Source organism: Pan troglodytes, chromosome 12 (assembly GCF_028858775.2).
Source record: "Pan troglodytes isolate AG18354 chromosome 12, NHGRI_mPanTro3-v2.0_pri, whole genome shotgun sequence".
Lineage (NCBI taxonomy): Eukaryota > Metazoa > Chordata > Mammalia > Primates > Hominidae > Pan > Pan troglodytes.
The window spans coordinates 81,174,292-81,194,914 of record NC_072410.2 but is presented as its reverse complement, the minus strand read 5'-3'; the positions used below and the strand labels follow the sequence as shown (position 1 = coordinate 81,194,914).

The 20,623-nt window shown below is 38.8% G+C and overlaps 1 long non-coding RNA gene across 2 annotated transcripts in view; it reads right to left on the bottom strand.

Moving 5' to 3' along the window:
• The window catches only part of LOC107973442 (uncharacterized), a 1,262,479-nt gene that overhangs the window by 853,523 nt on the left and 388,333 nt on the right, over positions 1-20,623 (bottom strand). The window lies entirely within an intron of this gene.

The following is a 20,623-nucleotide window of genomic DNA, read 5'->3' as shown; positions in this document are numbered from 1 at the left end:
CTTATACAAAAATCAATTCAAGATGGATCAAGGACTTAAACGTTAGACCTAAAACCATAAAAACCCTAGAAGAAAACCTAGGCATTACCATTCAGGACACAGGCATGGGCAAGGACTTCACGCCTAAAACACCAAAAGCAATGGCAACACAAGCCAAAATTGACAAATGGGGCCTAATTAAACTAAAGAGCTTCTGCAAAGCAAAAGAAATTACCATCAGAGTGAACAGGCAACCTACAAAATGGGAGAAAATTTTCGCAACCTACTCATCTGACAAAGGGCTAATATCCAGAATCTACAATGAACTCAAACACATTTACAAGAAAAAAACAAACAACCTCATCAAAAAGTGGGCAAAAGACATGAACAGACACTCCTCAAAAGAAGACATTTATGCAGCCAAAAAACACATGAAAAAATGCTCACCATCACTGGTCATCAGAGAAATGCAAATCAAAACCACAATGAGATACCATCTCACACCAGTTAGAATGGCAATCACTAAAAAGTCAGGAAACAACAGGTGCTGGAGAGGATGTGGAGAAATAGGAACACTTTTACACTGTTGGTGGGACTGCAAACTAGTTCAACCATTGTGAAAGTCAGTGTGGCGATTCCTCAGGGATCTAGAACTAGAAATACCATTTGACCCGGCCATCCCATTACTGGGTATATACCCAAAGGACTATAAATCATGCTGCTATAAAGACACATGCACACGTATGTTTATTGCGGCACCATTCACAATAGCAAAGACTTGGAACCAACCCAAACATCCAACAATGATAGACTGGATTAAGAAAATGTGGGACATATACACCATGGAATACTATGCAGCCCTAAAAAATGATGAGTTCATGTCCTTTGTAGGGACATGGAGGAAGCTGGAAACCATCATTCTCAGCAAACTATCACAAGAACAAAAAACCAACCACCGCATATTCTCACTCATAGGTGGGAATTGAACAGTGAGAACACATGGACACAGGAAGGGGAACATCACACTCTGGGGACTGTGGTGGGGTGGGGGAAGGGGCGAGGGATAGCACTGGGAGATACGCCTAATGCTAGATGACGAGTTAGTGGTTGCAGCGCACCAGCATGGCACATGTATACATATGTAACTAACCTGCACATTGTGCACATGTACCCTAAAACTTAAAGTATAATAAAAAAAAAAGAATGACCCTTCAAAACTGTCTCGAATTGGAGCAAAAATGCTGGGGATTTATATCCCCCTGACAGTCAGTCATCAGATGTGGTTCTACTGTGAAGGAGGTGTGACCTTGGGTAAGGCAGGTCTCTTCCCCTGATGCAATCTTCATAGAAGGCTGATAGGTAAGGAGTGTCTGCCACAGCACTAACAGCAAGTGAAGGAGGTCAGAGTGGGATCTCAGTAGCCACCATGGGCCGCTTGTGGACCTGCTAACCAGAGATCAAATTGGCCTCAAGCTCTGAAACAGTGTCCAACTTATCAGTCACGGTTAAATGACATCAGCTCTGATGATTACAGGCACAAAGGATAAGAAGCTAGACATGTTATTAAATTTTCAAAAAAAATCCATTTTCCAAGCTCTAAAATATATTAACATTAAAATAGGTATGGGATATATTGTTATATTATCTCTTAAGGTGATTACTTGAGGTAAGAAGTTGTCATAATGCATTGTGGTTTCTTCCACTCTGCATTAATCAAAGTCACCAGTGATCTCATTCTGAGCACTATTGCAGACGTTGTTGCCCAGCCACAACAATATCTACGAATGCAAATATAAACCTAAAGCCTTGATTACAGCTGAAATCATTTAAAGGTAATCTACATCTATACACTCCATGGCAAAATCATTAGGGCATCACCCTAACTCATGTATGCTCACTCAGAAAATATTTTTTAACCATGTGGTATATGCCAAGCACTGCTGAAGGCCCAGGGGCTATAAACAAACATACATTTCATGGGGCTAAGTGGATTCCACTGTAGTCACACTAATAAGCCATGGTCATTTATACACAGCCAGAGCAGTGGAGACCTGGATACAGGGTGAACTCTATGCAGAGCTGAAATTGAGAAAATTTATAATTTATCTTCCGGACTGTCATTATCCTGCCTACCTACCTCTGCACCAAAATACATTACATACATACCCAAGACTCTTATGCTCTTCAGACAGAAGCTCCATGTACTGGATTCCAACTGTTTCCTCCACCTCCTTTCCATGACTCCTACCTCATCAATATCCATAAGTTACCTCAGCTCATCACTTCCAGAAAAGACCCAATAAATTCATTGTCACCTAAGGCTTAAGAACTAACTGGAGCTTAATTTTGTTATCCCTCCTCAGAGACCATTGGTCCAACATGCAACATGAATGGGAGAATTTCAGGCACCAGTGACATGCTAATGCAAAAGAAATCTTCATATCCCCAAATCTTACTAAATAGAGAATTCCTGCTCAGTCCAGGCAGAAAAATAATCCTGTCTGGTTCTCTGGCAAAATCATTTTGGTAAGATATGACTTGATAGCTTGACTAAAGATTAACATCTGGGGCTGGGCTCAGTGGCTCACGCCTGTAATCCCAGCACTTTGGGAGGCTGAGGCGGGTGGATCATGAGGTCAGGAGTTTGAGACCAGCCTAGCAAATATGATGAAAACCCATCTCTACTAAAAATACAAAAATTAGCTGGGCGTGGTAGTGGGCACCTGTAATCTCAGCTACTCAGGAGGCTGAGGCAGGAGAATTGCTTGAACCTGAGAGGCAGAGGTTACAGTGAGCCGAGATCACTCCACAGCACTCCAGCCTGGGCCACAGGGTGAGACTCTGTCTCAAAAATAAGAATAAGAATAAGAATAAGAATAAGAATAAGAATATCTGGAAATCTGTAAAACTCTCAGAAGATTTATGTAGATTTGCTGTCTCTACTCTCTCAGATGTCCACCACTTTGCAATCCGGTGCTGTTTTCGGCTTTTACAATAACTGCTGCATTGGAACTATTCTCATCAAAGTTACCCAATTCTTTATTGCTAAATCACTGGAGAATTTTCTGACTTCAGATTGACTGCTCTGTAACTCTTGACACTTTTCATCATTTTTTTCTTAAAACTCAGTGGCTTTCCTCATGTTTCTCCTACTTCTCTATTTCATCCTTCTCAGTATCCTTGTGGAATCTTCTTCTCTAGCCATCCCTTAAATGTCAGAGTTTTCTTCAGCTCTCATTTTACTCTAAAACCCTTCCTAGTATAAACTTAACCATTTCCTTTAACTATTATATACATATATATGCCAATAGTTCTCAAGTCTGTATTTTCCAGCCTAATCTCTTAGCTTCCCGCCCATATTTCCAACACCCTACTGAACATTTCCACTATGATGTTCCACAGAGATCTCAAACTTAGCGCACACAAAATTCTTCTCCTCTTCTATGTTCTTCCCAAGAAAATCAGCCCCCTTCTTGAGATCTCAGTTTCAAGAAATGGAATTTCTACCCACCAATTTGCCCAGGCCGAAAACATAAGAGTGTAATGATACTTTTCTTTCTGATAGCCTCGTAATCTAATCAGGCACCAAACCCTACTGATTGTAGTTCCTTAGTATCTTTCCAAGCATCTGCTCATTTCTATGCTACTTCTTTTTCAATGCTACTTCTTTCACATCATTCATCTTTCTAGATTATTTTGTCAAATAGCAACATATTATCATGGTTTAGAGCACGGATTCTGGAGCCAGACTGAATGCAAATCCCAGCTCTGCCTCTCGTTGACTTATGATCTTGGGCAACTACTTAATCTCTCTGTATCTTATCTATAAATCAAGATAATAAAAGGAAATAGCACCCCACCTCAGAAGATTGCTGTGAGGATTAAATGGATTAACATATGTAAAGTGCTTGGGAGTATGCCTGGCTTATAGTGAGCACTCAGGAAGTGTGAACTGTTTATTAGCAGGAAGCAGCCACCTAGCTGGTTTCCCTTCCTCCAGCCTCACCCCTTCCCAATCTGTTCCCTAGCTGGCAGCAAAAGTGAACTTTCTAAAATAAAACTCAGATCATGTCACTCCCTGGCTTTAAATATTCTGTGTCTCACTCACTCATACACCATTCCCAAGCTCTTCAAGACTGATGGTTCCCCTATGAGTTTCTACAACATCTTTTGCATACCTATATTATAGCACTTATCAGACTGAATTTTATTTGTCTGTTTACTTATTGATCTGTCCTGTAAGACTTTATAAAACTCAAGGTTTTCTTTTTATTATTGGGTCTACTTATCTATATTGTCCAGCACACAGCAGGTATTCAATAAAAGCTCAATGAATGAATGCAGTCTATCACCTACTTTGATTCTCAACTAAGAAAAAGATGCAAAAACCTTGTACTCTTCCATGTGTAGTCAACCAACTGAAACCCAGAAACTATGAATAACAAAGCTTTTTGCATTAAAATCACGCACTAACTACATCAGCATTTTCTCTAGGTTTAGAGGATTTGTGTGGGGAATACTTACGAAAGTTCCACTCTCTCATATATTGTCTCAGGAACACATAATTAGAGCTAAAACTTGTCTGGATTTCTAATTAAAAATACTGATTTTTTCTTGTTGTTAAATTGATTTGGGATTTTTCTGTTAAATGTGGAGCCAAAAGGGGCGAAATCTTGATGTGAACGTTGAAACTTAAATATCCCTTCATTTCTCCCAACAAAAGTAATAGTCAATACAGTAAAAAGAAGATGACTTACAAAACCAAGGTTATTCCCCAGTTCAAATATCTGGGCAGAAAATGGAATACATTTTTCCGTACTTAGGCAGCCCAAAATCATTTTGAATTGAGAGTAAGTTAACTTTCTGGGCAAACTAACCAAATTTAAGGTAAAGGATATAAAAATTGAGTCCCCAACAAATTATCCAAAATATTAATACCTGTAAAGGGAAAGGGCATGACATGCCTCTGAGATGCACCAGGACATCAAATATATATAGAGCCCAGGAAAGAGTCCGCATGGTCAGAAAGTATATTTTGAGCTTGAGTAGCAGATTATATATAGATAGAGGGGGAGACATGATTTCAGCTTTTGAAATGCTCTCCCATTAATGATAATAATAGCAATAATAATAATAGCTAACCTTAAATAGTGTTGACAATGTGCTAGGCAGGCCCTGTTCCAACCCTGACACATCAACTCATTTAATCTTAACAGGAAATCCATGCAATAGGGGTTTATACCAACTATTCCATTATAGTTGGGGGAACTCAGGCATGAAGAGTATAGTAACTTGCCCAAGGTTTCAGTTTGTGAGTGGCTAGGCTGACACTGAACTCAGGCTCACTCTGTATAACACCATGCAAAATAGTCTCTCACTAAGCAATTTTGAGTCTCTTGACTAACATTCCCTTCAACAAATTGCAAGATCTCCTATTACATGGAGAGGTTGTGCATAGGATAACAGGGACATCATAATGGAGAAGATGACAAAATAACAAGTAATAACACAAAAGAGTCAGGAGTGTTTTGACATGAAAAGTTTGGGGAGCTGGAGGAGCAGAGCAGGGCCTCATCCGGTCCAGTAATATGGAAAGCCTTCTCATAGAAAGGAAGATGATGGTGAACCCAGAAAGATGAGTAGGAATTTTTCTGTTATAAAGGGGGAAGATGAATTCATATGTGTGTGAGGAACTAGAAGAAATCTTATAAAGCAAGCTTGTCCATGGGCTGTGAGCTGCATGTGGCCTAGGATGTCTTTGAATGAGGCCCAACAAAATTCATAAACTTTCTTAAAACATTATGAGATTTATGCCCTGACTCATTTTTTTATTAGTTCATCAGCTATCGTTAGTGTTAGTGTATTTTATGTGTGGCTCATGACAATTCTTCTTCCAATGTGGCCCAAGAAAGCCAAAAGATTGGACACCCCTGTAAAAGCTGGAGCAGAGAGAACAAAGTAAATAACAGATGAGGCTGCTGACAGAATTGGCCATATTAAAGCACTTGAGCATGGTGGGAAAGGCAATGAAAAGCCACTGGAGAGTTTTCTGCAAAGGAAATCTTCTAATTGCTGCAGTATGGTGATTGTATTGGAGAACAGCAAGAGACTAAATAGGAAGGAAACTATTTCAGTATTCCATGCATGAGTGCTAGTGTGCAATGGTGGGGATGGAGAGAACTAGATATATCTGAGAAACATTTAAGAGATAGGTTTCACAGGACTTAGCAATGTACTGGGTGTGGTGTATAAGAAAGAGAAACCAAGGGTGACATTCAAGAGGCAGCATAAAGAGGGCAATGGAGTATCCAAGACAATGAGCCTTTGCCATCAGCATCTGATGGAAAATGACAAATGAAAATATAAAATGTGCTAATGTTTTGCAGCCAATACACAATCAAGTCAATGCAGAAGAGAACAGATTGGTAGAGCTATCAGGAAAATATTAACATTTGAGACGTAGAACATTAAAAGATTAAAAACAGAGAAACAACTGCTGAAATTGCGAGTATATGCACACAGGAAGTATCTAAACATTTCTCAGTATTCAGAGAGGGTAGCACAGAAAAGCAGAAATTCTGGTATTTAAATGCAGAATGTGAATAAAAGCCAGTACTAATGAGTCTTACAGAGGCATCTCTTTTAGCTTAACAATGTTTTTAAACATGGAAGAGGGAGTTAGAATAAATGAGCAAGGATCAGCAACTAATCAGGAAAGAATCAAGTCATCCACTCCTTTGCAATTCTGAAAATGAAGAATCAGGATCTATCAGTGGCATCATCAAAATGAGCATTATAAAGAATCTACCTTTTAAAGGAAATGAATTCAGGATAGAAGATTGTCAACTTTTTTTCCCTATAATTCACTATTGCCCTTAAGAACCTGATTTTCTGAGATTTTAAATAGAGGCTCTAAATGGCTTTTGTAGGAACTTTTACCTACTAAAATGTCAATTACTTAAAATTACTTTAAAGATGCTATTGAACTCAATGATGAATATTAAGAGTATATTCACATAAAAATGTCTTTAAAAAAATTTTTTAAACAGAGTTTCTATCTCTCTATCACCCAGGCTGGAGTGAAGTGGCAAGATCACAGCTCATTGTAACCTGGACCTCCCAGGCTCAAGTAGTCCTCCCACCTCAGCCTCCCAAAGTGCTGGGATTACAGGTATGAGCCACTGTGGCCAGCCAAAAACGTCTTAAATATTCTCTAGAGGTAGGACAAAGGTAAAAAAGCAGAGACCTATTAAGAGACCAAAATATTATAAATATTTTAAATAGACAAAGTTGTGATTCTTACGATTCTCATATAAGGGAAGCTGTATTACCTACAGAGATAATTGTCTATTAATATTGTATTCATTAAATATTTAGTAACTCTTTCTCTATCTTTATTTTTCAAAGGCTTATGTTGCTGCCAATCAGAACTTCTGGTGACCATGAATAAACACACTGAGTTACCGTAACTCCATAAAAAAGCAAAGAAATTGCCTGGCATTTTTGTCAGCTTGTGCAAGTTTACAAATGTTCAGTTTCCGTGAGGCTCTCTAACATATTGAAAGTAGATTGAAAATTTCTGTTACTAACTTCAAGGACCCCAATTGGGACATGCAGTAATAAACTTGGTACAAACATTATCCATTAACTATATTACTATGCAGTGGATATGAGCAGTGATGAACTTCCCTAGGAGACAATGGGGAAAGGAGCTCCCCTGTGGTTTTCCAAAAATGATGTGACATTCTGCAAATATTGAAGAGAAAAATCTGCATTACAGCACACTAGGGTATCACTAAATAATATATGAGCTAATAATTTTTTATTGGTAATTTGTATAGTCACCTGTCAGAAGAAAGTAGCACTTTCTTGAGCAATTAATACCGTTGCTCCATTCTTCCAACTACCTAAATGAAAAAAAGTCTGGCATTTTAAAATGCTGTACTCTTGTGTAACGTTGTTTTCTTTTCTTTTCTTTTCTTTTAAATCACTTAAAGGCCTATCTTCCTGAGATAACATCTATTTTTTTTTTTCACTATACTTTAAGTTTTAGGGTACATGTGCACATTGTGCAGGTTAGTTACATATGTATACATGTGCCGTGCTGGTGCGCTGCACCCACTAACTCGTCATCTAGCATTAGGTATATCTCCCAATGCTCTCCCTCCCCCACTCCCCCCACTCCACCACAGTCCCCAGAGTGTGATATTCCCCTTCCTGTGTCCATGTGATCTCATTGTTCAATTCCCACCTATGAGTGAGAATATGCGGTGTTTGGTTTTTTGTTCTTGCGATAGTTTACTGAGAATGATGATTTCCAATTTCATCCATGTCCCTACAAAGGACATGAACTCATCATTTTTTATGGCTGCATAGGGGGTTGTTTTCTTTAATGTCTCTATCATTATAGAGACAGTAGGGTCATAGGTTTTGAAAAGCTTGTTTGAAATTTGTCTAACAGGAAATGATCCTGATAATTCCGAACAATAGAAATAAATTTACCTGGAATACAAGGTTGCCTAGATTTGTCATCACAGCTGCCTCATATTTCCCTTAGTAAATTAAATTGTTTCTTCACCTTGGATGATGGTATGGCACCATGGTGTGGTTCTAGAAGAACCAGAGCAATTGTTTCCAGTTCAAGTTCTGGTATCAGATAGCTGTATTACCTTAAACAAGACACTGAAGCTCATTTGGCTTTAGTCTTCTCATCCATTAAATGTAAGATCAACTGATTGCTATATTCCTTTTAATTCGAAAGTACTAACTATGCTTATTCAGATAGACAAAAAGTTATTCAAATTGTAGCAATTAAGCATATTTAAAAGCAAATCTTGGCCAGGCGTGGTGGCTCATGCCTGTAATCCCAGCACTTTGGGAGGCCAAGGCAGGCAGATCACCAGAAGTCAGGAGTTCAAGACCAGCCTGGTCAACATGGCGAAACCCCATCTCTACTAAAAATACAGAAATTAGCTGGGAGTGGTGGCACATGCCTGTAATCCCAGCTGCTTGGGAGGCTGAGGCAGGAGAATCGCTTGAACCCAGGAGGTGGAGGTTGCAGTGAGCCAAGGTTGTGCCACTGCACTACAGCCTGGGCAACAGAGTGAGACTCTGTCTCAAAGAAAAAAAAACAAAAAAAAACAAAAAACAAATCTCATCCTGAATGTCACCTCAGGAACTCAGATATTTTAGTCTCCCATCATTCACCACTTTTTATCCAAGCCTGTATTTCTCCTACAAGAATTATATTCCATGTATATTCCATGAAGATGGGCTCACTGGGTGTTTTATAAATAAAAAGAGTAATGACTAGTGTTCTGGGCCCAAAATTCAGGTAAACAATTACATTTCCACTTGGAATACAAATAATTCATAACTTCAGAATTCATTACCTCCTGTACCTAGTACACGTTTACTCTGTCAGTTACAACCTTTCGAAAATTTAATTCAAAAATTTCCTGTTAAAACTGAAAATCATGGACTTTCCGTGTCTTTGGATTAATTTTACTCAAACTTTAGAAAGTCTTTTTACTCTTTTTAGATATCTCTACAAATACAAAAACGTAAATCTGTCTTATAGGCAATATTCTACAAGAGCTCAAAGTGTCAATAGGCTGAACCTAGGACTACATTGTATATTACTTATATACCATTAATTTCAAATTCTTTAGTTGTCATCTGCTAGCACTGTCTCAAAAAAATGAATTTACTGTTGATAAAACTATAATTGAACTTAGAAAATAGAGCATTAAAAATATTACTCCTAAAGAAAGGTCTTGATAATCTGAAAGTAAGATGACAGCAACTTTAAAGTCATAACCGTCTCTGGGGCTTCTCATGTTGTAATATAGTCTCTAACGTCCTCTCTCTCTCTTTCTCTCTCTGTCTCTCCTACTGATGAAGAGTAATGACATTAGATGACTAAAGGAAACAGGGCATTGCCTCTTTTTCTGATGACCCAAGGTTAAATCTCTGTTATTTACTTCCCCAGCAGGCTCAAGTGTCCCTCTTGGCCAGCCAAGCTTGGAGATCAGCACCTGTTTTCATATGAATCAGTTCCTGCGATGAGAAAAAATTTGGATCCCTAGTGAGATGCTTCTTCCTGATGAAATACATGTCTTTTATTTAGCTTTTTCATTCTGATCCCAGATACCCAGACCTTGCCTGGGTTCCAATTGCTTGGATCTGAAACCTATTTTTATACCCCTGCTTCTTAAATACATAGAGTAACTATCTCTAGAATATAAGAATTAAACAAACAAACAAACAAAAATATGTATAGCCATGGGATAAATGTGATGCAAGTGCCTGGAATATCAATCTTTGTCTTGGTAGCAATATGAAATATTTTATTTAAATAAACATGGATGCATAAAGTATAGTATACTGAAAAATATAAATATGTTTGAAAAATTAAGCTTTAGACTTCAATGTATTTCATTGTTATATCAAGCAAGTTTCTCTGCTGGTGTTTGTTGATTCACTTCTATCAGGAATACTTTAGTAGAAATCTTGGAGGAGAAAATGACAATATATTAGCGCCCCCTTCTACTATGTTTCAATAATTCTTTGGGGACACCACTGGCATTATGTCATAATGATTTGATTGCATGCCAGCCCCCTTCACTTTGCTGGCTGAAGACAGAAAAAGTCAAAGTCCCTGACAGCAAATTCCCAAGTGACAAAATGAATTGCTGATATTTACAAAATAGATTCAATTTAAGCTAATGTAAGTGTCATTTTTACTAAACCAGCTCACTTTGACATCATGTAGAATTATGAAATGCAATTTATATACATTGCAAAAGACTGTACTGTCTTCTTTATAATGATCTGGTCCTATCAGACAATATATTAAAATTTCTTTAAGCCCAGGAATTTGAGATCAGCCTGGGCAACATAGTGAGACCATAACTCCGCAAAAAATTTTTAAAATTAGCCAGGTGTGGTGGTGCATGCCTGTGGTCCCACTTACTCAGGAGGCGGAGGATGACAAAGTGAGACACCATCTCAAAAACGAAAAGTTTTTAAAAATGTGGTTTAAATAATGCTGACATTACGGAAATTACAGATTCTTAAAAACAGAAAATTATTTTAGAAAAGCAAGCATAAATATAAAATCAAAATTATTTAGGCAAGCACATGCCATTGATAATGATTAAGTTCACAAAAATCTTTGGTTTGTTTTCTAGTTCAAAAAATCACTGTGAAGGAAGACACTGAAATTCTTTACTGAGAGTCAATAAAAAATAAAATATTAGTTTACATTGTACCATTAGGAGAAAAAAATTTTCCATATCCAAATTGAAACAATTTTAAATATGTGAACCATAGCATGCAAATTGGAGCTGAGTAGTCCAATGATAGCCTCTTATTTAAGCAGGTATTTTGCCCTTTCAATTGACTCATTTTTGATATAAGTAATCAACCCCTCAGTTAAAGGAAGGATTGTCCCATAAGAGAATCTGACCCGCTGCTACTCCTTTCTACTTAGTGCAGAACTATAGGAAATGCAAGTTAGATATAAGAAAAAGCTTTTGGAGAGTAGCCATTATTGGGCACTAAAACATGTGACTAAATGGCAATTAAGCCCTCTCCAAGCCATAGTGTTTAAGTGCTTATCGAGTTACAGGAGAAGGGCTGGGATTTGGGGGGTTTCAAGTGCAACCAAGACCTATAATTTAATCATGTTTTGTTTTTATGTATTAGCATTTTCTTAAAGTTACACATGTTCTCAGCCACCAAGAGTGGACAACTGGCTAAATGTTCCCAAGTTGCTTCCATATTATCTCTCTCTATTATAACAATGACACTTTGGCACAGCGTATTTGCCAGTGGGTATTTGACGTCTACATAATCTGGGTCACATTCTGCTTTTTACTCTCCTGTATTCTGATTCTTTAAGGCCCAAACAACTATATGTAGTTTATGGTGAGATAACTAATGCTCATTTTCATGGCTACTCTTGGGGATTTCAGGAACTTCATCTGGTGTTTATCATTATTTTAGTGCTGCCAGATTTATTTTGTGCAGGTGTCAAGGTAAAAGTTAACAAATAACCCAGAGTATTCTTACTTACTTGAAAAGCTGCAACTGGCACACTACTGACTCTGAATGTCACATTCAACATTTCACCTTTAGGGGATTCTCAGTTGGGATGATTTGGATTTATTTGAATAAGTTCAAATCATCCCAACTGAGAATCCCCTAAAGCTGAAAAGTAACATTAACAGAAATTCTTTTTACACCTACATTGAAAAGGTACAATCAATGTATCAAGCTCATCAGTTTGTCATCAAGTATTTGGAACATCCTATCCCCCTAGAAAGAACACAGTGATGATCTTATCAATTTTTTCACTAGCCTAATTGGAGCACAGGAAGATAGAAGTAAAGTGAAGAAGGAAAGGTAATAATATCCTTATGGAACAAAACTGGTAGACAGAAAGCATGTGTTTTTTTTTTCACACACAGTTTCTCAACTGCTAAAATTTTTCCCTTTCTTGTTGGACCTATTTAAAACAGAAATTCAGTGTTACTAAAGCAGAGAAAGTACAAGTCAATTTGGCACCTGGTGGAAAGTTTTGAAAGTAAAATGCCAAGGATATCAAGAACTAGTTTTTCAAAAATTGCATAAGATGCTAGCAGCAATTGGCATAAAGTATACTGCACTGGGAATACCTTTGTATAAAGTTTCAAGCTAAAAATGTACTCTTTACAAGTTTCCTTAGATCTATACTGAGTCATTCAATGAGAAACTTATTAAACAGTCTAGAAGCAATATTTCGTAAAAGAAAAAGAGTGTGGGCCTATCTCTTCTTTCAAGGGCCCTCGATGTGGGAAGTAAGTTTATAATACCAGAAGTGTCCCACTGTATCTTTTCAGAAAGCTGACTTTGGTAACAGTTTGCATCATTAATTCCATAAAGTAAAGAAGCAGGCTGCTTTACTTCACAATGTATACTGTGAGTAAAATCACATAGTTAAGACAAAGTTAACAAAAATAATTACCAGGATTTTCATAACCTACAAACCTTGCCATTTGCAATAATCATGACTTCCAATCCAGTTGGTTTATCAAAAATGTCTTTTCCAATTTTTAGATCTTTCCTAGTCGGCAACTGGCGGTCTTTTTCTTCCATTTTGTGGAAATTTCCAAACGGTGATGGCCAGTTTTTTAACAAGTGCATAGCTGCCTCATTATTCTGTTCAATAATGCAAAAAAGATTTGTTGACCAGATGTCTCTTCCTAGCTGCCAAAGGTGTACACTGGTCCTCAGGATGAGCCTAATAAAATTAAGTCTAGCAAGTGAGTCATCCATTAATACACTCCCAAGTCATGGTAGTGCACCCCAGAGTAAAATGCAAGAAGTTAAATGTTTTCACAGTGTTTGTAACATGGTAAACAAAGAATGATGGATTGGAGTGGTAAAGAAAGAGAAAAGAGTAACTGCAAACAGAACCAAAAATAGTAAAACATATATCAAACTGACAAATTATAGAAATAAGTGCAAACATAGAAAATGCATAACATTGTCTTTGTTCTAGCCATAGAATTTCTGCCAGTAAATAAAGTGATTCTTTGAAGCATCCTGTGTGCATCATAGTAAGGCTCCTTCCACCCTTGAATATATGAGTTCAGGTATTGAGAGGGGCCTGAGCTTATGATGATCTCTTAAAATGGAAGTAAAAACAGACGTTTGCCTCATAAACAAATGGGTTTTTTAACCATTAGATTTTCACCAACTGAAGCCCTTAAAATTAAAATTAATAGGATAGCTGCAGTTCAACCTAGCAAGCAGAAAAGAAGCAAGAAATGTAAAAGTAGTAGAAAGAGGAGGAGGAGCAATCAAATATTATGTCTAGGCTAAGACTTGACCAAAGGGGAGAGCAAGACCAGCTCCAGAATCTGTGGAATCCAGTGTAAAATAAAAATTCAAAGCCCCTTATTCAACAATTAGTAAGACTCAAGATGGCAAGAGTAGAGCATTAAAGCAAGTGAGGAGCCCTTCTAAGTGCAGCACCTTATGCCACTGCACACAGGCGAAGCCCTATAAGAGGGCATCCTCGGTGTACACATGGCATATGTACAGGCTCGGAATCCAAAAAGAGTGAATGGAAGGAAAGAAGAATACCCCTGCCAGGGCAGAATCTCAACCCCCTAGTGGATGGCAAGGAATAACAAGATTCCAGAGGAAATGAGAAAGCACACAAGGAGGTTGGCATGGCCATAACTTCATAGTTGCTGAAACAAGATGATGAGACTCAGTGGATCAGAGACAGTTTGTAACTCACAGCACAGCAGATATTGGGACTGTCAGCATGGTAGCACCCATTCCTCTGCCCTCAAGGTCCCCGGTGTATTAGTTCATTTTATACTACTATAACAAAATGTCTGAAACAGAATAATTTTTTTAAAACAATATTTCTCACAGTTCTGGAGGCTGGGAAGTCCAAGAACATGGCATCAATATTTCCTTGGCATCTAGTGAGGACCTCCTTGCTGCAACATAACATGGCAGATGATATCACAGGATAAGAGGGCAAGAGCCTGCCAGCTCAGGCCTCTCTTTCTCTTGTTCTGAAGCTACCATTCTCATTATGGGGCCTCCACTCTGATCACCTTATGTAATCCTAATTACCTCCCAAAGGCCCCACTTCCAAATACCATCAACATATGAATTTGCGGATTAATTTTCTAACGTGTGAATTTTGAAAGACAAATTGAAACCATAGCACCCAGAGTGATGGAAAGGGCCCAGATCTCAGCTGTACATGCAGTGGGTTGCACGCAGTTGAGTAACTCAGAGGTAATGGCACAGCCAACTTTTATGGTAAGCAGTAAACAAGCCAGTCCCCCACCCCAGGTAGGGCAATCAAATGACAGTCATGGCACTGATGTCACCCTAAACTAGCTACAGAAATGGCTAAGGATCAGAGCCATTTATCAGAGACTTAGGCCTTGTACGTAGCATATTCAGCAAAGATGTGCACTTGGGACCTTGGTGGACTGCCTCACCCAACACAAAGTAAGGAGACTGTTAAGTGCCCTTGAAAGAAGGTCTCTTGTGTGGAATGAATTGTGTCTCCAAAAAAGATGTGCAGAGGTCCTAACCTCTGGTATTTGTGAATATGACTTATTTGAAATAAGATCTTTGCAGATATAATCAAGTGGAGATCATACTGAATTAAGATAAGCCCTTACCCAATGACGAGTATCCTTATAAGAGGAGAGTTTAGACACAGACACAAACACATATTATATGATGATAAATGCAGATATTAGACTGATATAACTATAAATCAACAAACACTAAGGCTTGCTGGCAAATGCCAAAAGCTAGGAGAGGTAGTGAACACATTCTCGCTATATTAGCTTGAGCTGTCATGACAAAAATCATAGACAAGGTGGCTTAAACCACAAAAATTTATTTTCTCACAGTTCTAGAGGTGGGGAAGTCCAAGATCAAGGTGCCAGAAAATTCAGTTTCTGCTTAAGGGTCTTTTCCTGACTTGTAGAAAGCCACCTTCTCACAGTGTCATCACATGGCCTTCCTTCTGCATGCATGCACACGCACACGCACGTGGGCACACACACACGCTCAGAGAGAAAGAGAAGGAAATCAATGTTTTTCTCTTAAAAGGCCACTTGTACTATTGGATGTGGGCCCCACCCTTGTTACCTCGTTTAACTATAATTATCTCCTGAAGGCCCTATCTCCAAATACAGTCACATTGGCAATTAGGGTTTCAAGATATGAATTTTGGAAAGGGACAAAATTCAGCCCATGGCATTCCCTTGGCACTTCTAGAAGAAACCAGTCCTGCCAACACTTTGATTTTAGACTTCTAGCCTTCCTTCAGAACTGTGAAATGATAAATGTTTACTGTTTTAAGCCACAGTTTCTGGTACTTTGTTACAGTAGCCATAGGAATCAAATATGGAATTTGGTACTGGAAAGTGGAGTACTGCTGAAACAAATGTCTAAGAATGTGAAAGTGGTCTTGAAATTGGGTAATGGCTAGAAGCTGGAAAAGTTTTGAAGGACATGATAGAAAAAGCCTAGATTTTCTTGGACGAGTATGTTGCTACAAACTTGAATGCTAAAGGTGCTTTTGGCAAGAACTCAGATGGGTATGAAGGGCATGTTATTGGACACTGAAAGAAAGGAATCTTTGTTACAACACGGCAGAGAGATGGCCTTCATTTTGATCTATTGTTGGGTGGTAAGTAGAAATTGTAAGTGTTAAAATTGGTTATTTCCCAAGGCAATTTCCAAGCAAAGTGTGGAAAGTGTGGCCTGATTTCTCCTTGCTGCTTATACTAACATGTAAGAGAAAAGAAATAGGCTGGGTATGGTGGCTCACAACTGTAATCCCAGCACTTTGGGAGGCTGAGGTGGGTGGATCATTTGAGGTCAAGAGTTTGAGACCAGCCTGGCCAACATGGTGAAACCCTGTCTCTACTAAAAATACAAAAATGAGCCAGGCATGTTGGCCCGCACCTGTAGTCCCAGCTAGCCAGAAGGCTAAGGCAGGAGAATTGCTTGAACCCAGGAGGCAGAGGTTGCAGTGAATTGAGGTTGCACCACTGCACTCCAGCCTGGGTGACAGAGTGAGACTCCATCTCCAAAAAAAAAAGGAAAGAAATGAATAAAATGAGGAAGGAATTATTAAGCAAAAAAGAACCATACTTGAACATTTGAAAAATTCTCAGCTTATCCATATTGCAGAAAATGAGAAAGCATGCTCTGGATGAAACACCAAGGGTATGGCTGGATGCACTTTTGCTGGAGAGATGAGGCATGTGACTCATCTTAGATCCATTCAACCATTTCTGCAGAAATACTGCAGGCTTGGACTGAAGAGGACAGAGACAGTGCAAAATGAAGAAAGGCTGTGAGACTTCTGGGATTCTGCAGGTAAGAAACAGGCTAATAGAGATACCGAGCTATAAATATGTTATTTTTCAAGAAAAGGGGAGAATTGTACCCCAAGTGTGGCTTGAGGCTATTGGGCGGCTGCTGTCACCGCTGGCCCAGGTGACACAGGCCCAGAAAGGACAGGGCTTTGGGGTGGGGCTATCATTAAGAGAAGAGAGGGCAGGGCTACCAAAGGAGCAGAGCATCAAGCCACACAGAATTGTTCCCAGAAAGGGCAGGGCTCTGGGATGGGACTATCATCAAGAGAAGACAGGGCAGGGCTACCTAAGGAGCAGAGCATCAAGCCATACAGAATTGTTCTCATGCCTGGAAAACTAATGGAATTGGCCCTGTTAGGTTGCAAACTTTCTTTGGGCCAGTAACCCCTTCATTCCCTTTTATTTTTTCCCTTTTTGGATGAAAATGTCTATCCTATACCTATCATACCATTGTATTTTGGAAGCAAGTCACTTGTTTTCTAGGTTTTACAGGTCCACAAATGGAGAGGAATTTTGCCCCAGGATAGAATATACCCAGAGTCTCATCCACACCTGATTTACATAATTCAAAGGATGAGATTTGGGACTTTTTCAGCTGATTATTTTGGGATAAAATTTTAGACTTAGATTTAATGCTGGAATAGATTATGACATTGGGGGATGCTGGAATGGGATGCCAGGTTGCAATTGAAGTGGACTTTGGAGTGATGACTTTGCAAGCCAAAGAACACCAAGTATTGCCAGCAACTGCCAAAGAATGGAACAGATTCTCCCTCAGTGCCTCCGGAAGGAATCAATCCTGCTAACAGCTTGATTTTGGTCTTCTAACCTCAACAACTGTGATACAATAAATTTCTGTTGTTTCAAGCCTTCCAGTTTCTGGTACTTTGTTATGGCAGCCCTAGGAAATTAATATAATTTTCTTCAATATACTCGGAAGAAGATAATAATTATTTTCCTAGTATATTGAGATGGAGAATCTTATGTTAAACTTTCTGATTACAACATTCTTACAACCCTAACATGAGTGTTTATTAGAATTCAGTTTGCCTATTTCTTCTAGAACACCCTAACCTTAATTGGTGAGTGTCTTTGTACCCTATGGATTGAACGTTTCAAGAGAAATTTAGAGCTGTGGCCAAGATCTCTTCATATCCAAATAACGGAAGGATGAGAACAATTTAGCATCTTTCACTGGTTAGGAATACTCTTGAAGGCAAGAGAAGCTCATCAGATATGTCTCCTTCTTTGAAATAAAGGAGTTAAAGAGCACCAAGGATCAGAGCACTAGATTGTATTTAAAGTACACACTAAGTAGCCGGCCTGTTCATCCTACATTTTCTTTTTTGTAAACTGCCACCCACATTGACAGCCTCAAATAATAGAGTTAGACCCTGTTGCCATGTTTCTATCACATTTTATCAAACTGACCACATTGGATGGAGCTAAGGTTTGGACCTCTCACCTATGAAACAAATTCTCTCTCAGGATTCTAAACTAAGACATATTGAAACAGGCCCAATAATCCCATAGACAGTTGTTTTTGGATAAACATAGAAATTGACCCTTCTGCTGTTAAAGCTTGAAATTTGTATTTGCTTTATGGGTTCCTTCCTCAAGAAAGGACCTTCAGGCCTCTCAAAAAAGTATCAAAAAACTGAAACTCACCAGACGCCTCCTTGCCTCCCCCTAGTTCTTGTCTTCTTACACATTGTTACATTTTTTCATAAACCCCTAGTTTTAGTCAGTCAGGGAAATGTATTTGAGACTGAGCTCCCATCTCTTTGGCTGCAGCACCCGATTAAAGTCTTCTTCCTTGGCAATACACGTCATCTCAGTGACTGGCTTTCTGTGTGGCAAGCAGCAGGACCTAGACCAAAACCTATATCAACTGGGAAACAGTTGGAAATAGCCTCAGGTCTAGATGTTCCCACAAACTTAGAAGCGGGAGCAATGTATACTGATGACCAATGAGATTCCATCTGTGGCAAAAGGAAGGAGACTTGTGAACATGGAGGAGTTGAATAGGGAAGTTCCTTGTTTTCTGCTGGCACTCCTGCCCCCATGTCTGATTGTTCTTAATGTTCGGTTGTAGTTTCTGCCTTTGTAAACTGCAACCCACACTGACAGTCTCAGATAATAGAGTTAGAACCTTTCTATGAAATACCTGTTTCTTTATAATAAAACACACTTACACTATTCTGTGTAGAATTTCTATTTATTTTAATCGGATATCTCATTTCCTTGATCTATAGATATGTTTCCCTAATGCAATTCAAGAAAGTATGGAATTATGTTGTTGTTTTTTTGTTTGTTTTTGAGACAGAGTTTCACTCTTGTTGCCCAGGCTGGAGCACAATGGTGTGGTCTTGGCTCACCACAACCTCGGCCTCCCAGGTTCAAGCGATTCTCCTACCTCAGCCTCCTGAGTAGCTGGGATGCGCCACTATGCCCGGCTAATTTTGTATTTTTAGTAGAGATGGGATTTCTCCATGTTGGCCAGGCTGGTCTCAAACTCCTGACCTCAGGTGATCCACCCACCTCAGCCTCCCAAAGTGCTGGTATTATAGGCGTTAGCCACCGGAGCTGCCCAGAATGATGTTGGTTTTAAGAAATGACTCCTCAAAAGGAGAACCACTATAAATGGCTTTCTAGTGGTCCCTCTACTCTTGGCCACTCTGAGCCGGCCAAGAGTAGAGGGAACAGTTTAGGAGGATACAAGAAGAGTCACCACCCAAGGAAACAGGTTCCACTTAGCTGCTAAGCCCTGTGAGAACAATATAGCCAAAGGGAGATGCTAAGCACAACAGTACTCCACTATGGCCTAGAGCTTATCATGAAATCCATTTATTATTTGCAACTTGTCCACCTCAGGATGAGAAATTGTTCAGGGAGAATAGGGATATCTCTCTTATTAATTTAAAAGTATACATTTAGGGATGATTACTCTTCAGTTACCTTCTTCCCTAAGAAAAGAGAGTAGCATTGGCCTTCTAGAGAAATTGATGTAGTTTAAGGGTAAAAAACACTGAGTGGTAACTCAAGCCACTGAACAAGACTAAGTTCCTACATGCAAGACGCAGTAGAATGGACTGAATTTTATGAGATCCTCCATTTCTTCCTAAATGCAAATGAAGAACTAATGCATTAATCCATGCATGTTGGGGTTGCTCCCATACAGACACACAAGGTGATTGTATTATTGAGTATGCATCAAGGTCACTATGTTGAACGGGGGTCAAGAGGACCCTTAGACTCATCAGAAGTCTAAATTAAACACCAAGAATAAGGAAATGTTCTAGTGTTAGAACGTGAAAGATGAGATGAGACACAAAGTAGAAACCCAGGACTCAGAAATTCATAATTCTATTGTCTACTGGAGTAAGAACAATTTGAAATAAATTAAAAGTAAAGTAAAATTCATGATTTTCTGTTTTAACCAAGAATCCATTCATTTCCTTGCTTTTGGTCCAATAGTATTGATAAGCATACAGTTCTCTTGGAAATTTGAGCCCTGGGTGGGATCAGTTCAGAGGGGCATAGTATCTGTCTGCTTCATCACTCTTTCAGCAGAAACAATGTTTACTTTCTGCTTTTTTTCCTAGAAAGAGAAAAATAAACCCTTCATAAGAATTCACTTTAGTTTTTTATGTAAGATGTTTGCTGAACACAGCATAAATTCTGTTTTCTTTTTTTTTTTTTTTTTTTGAGATGGAATGTCACTT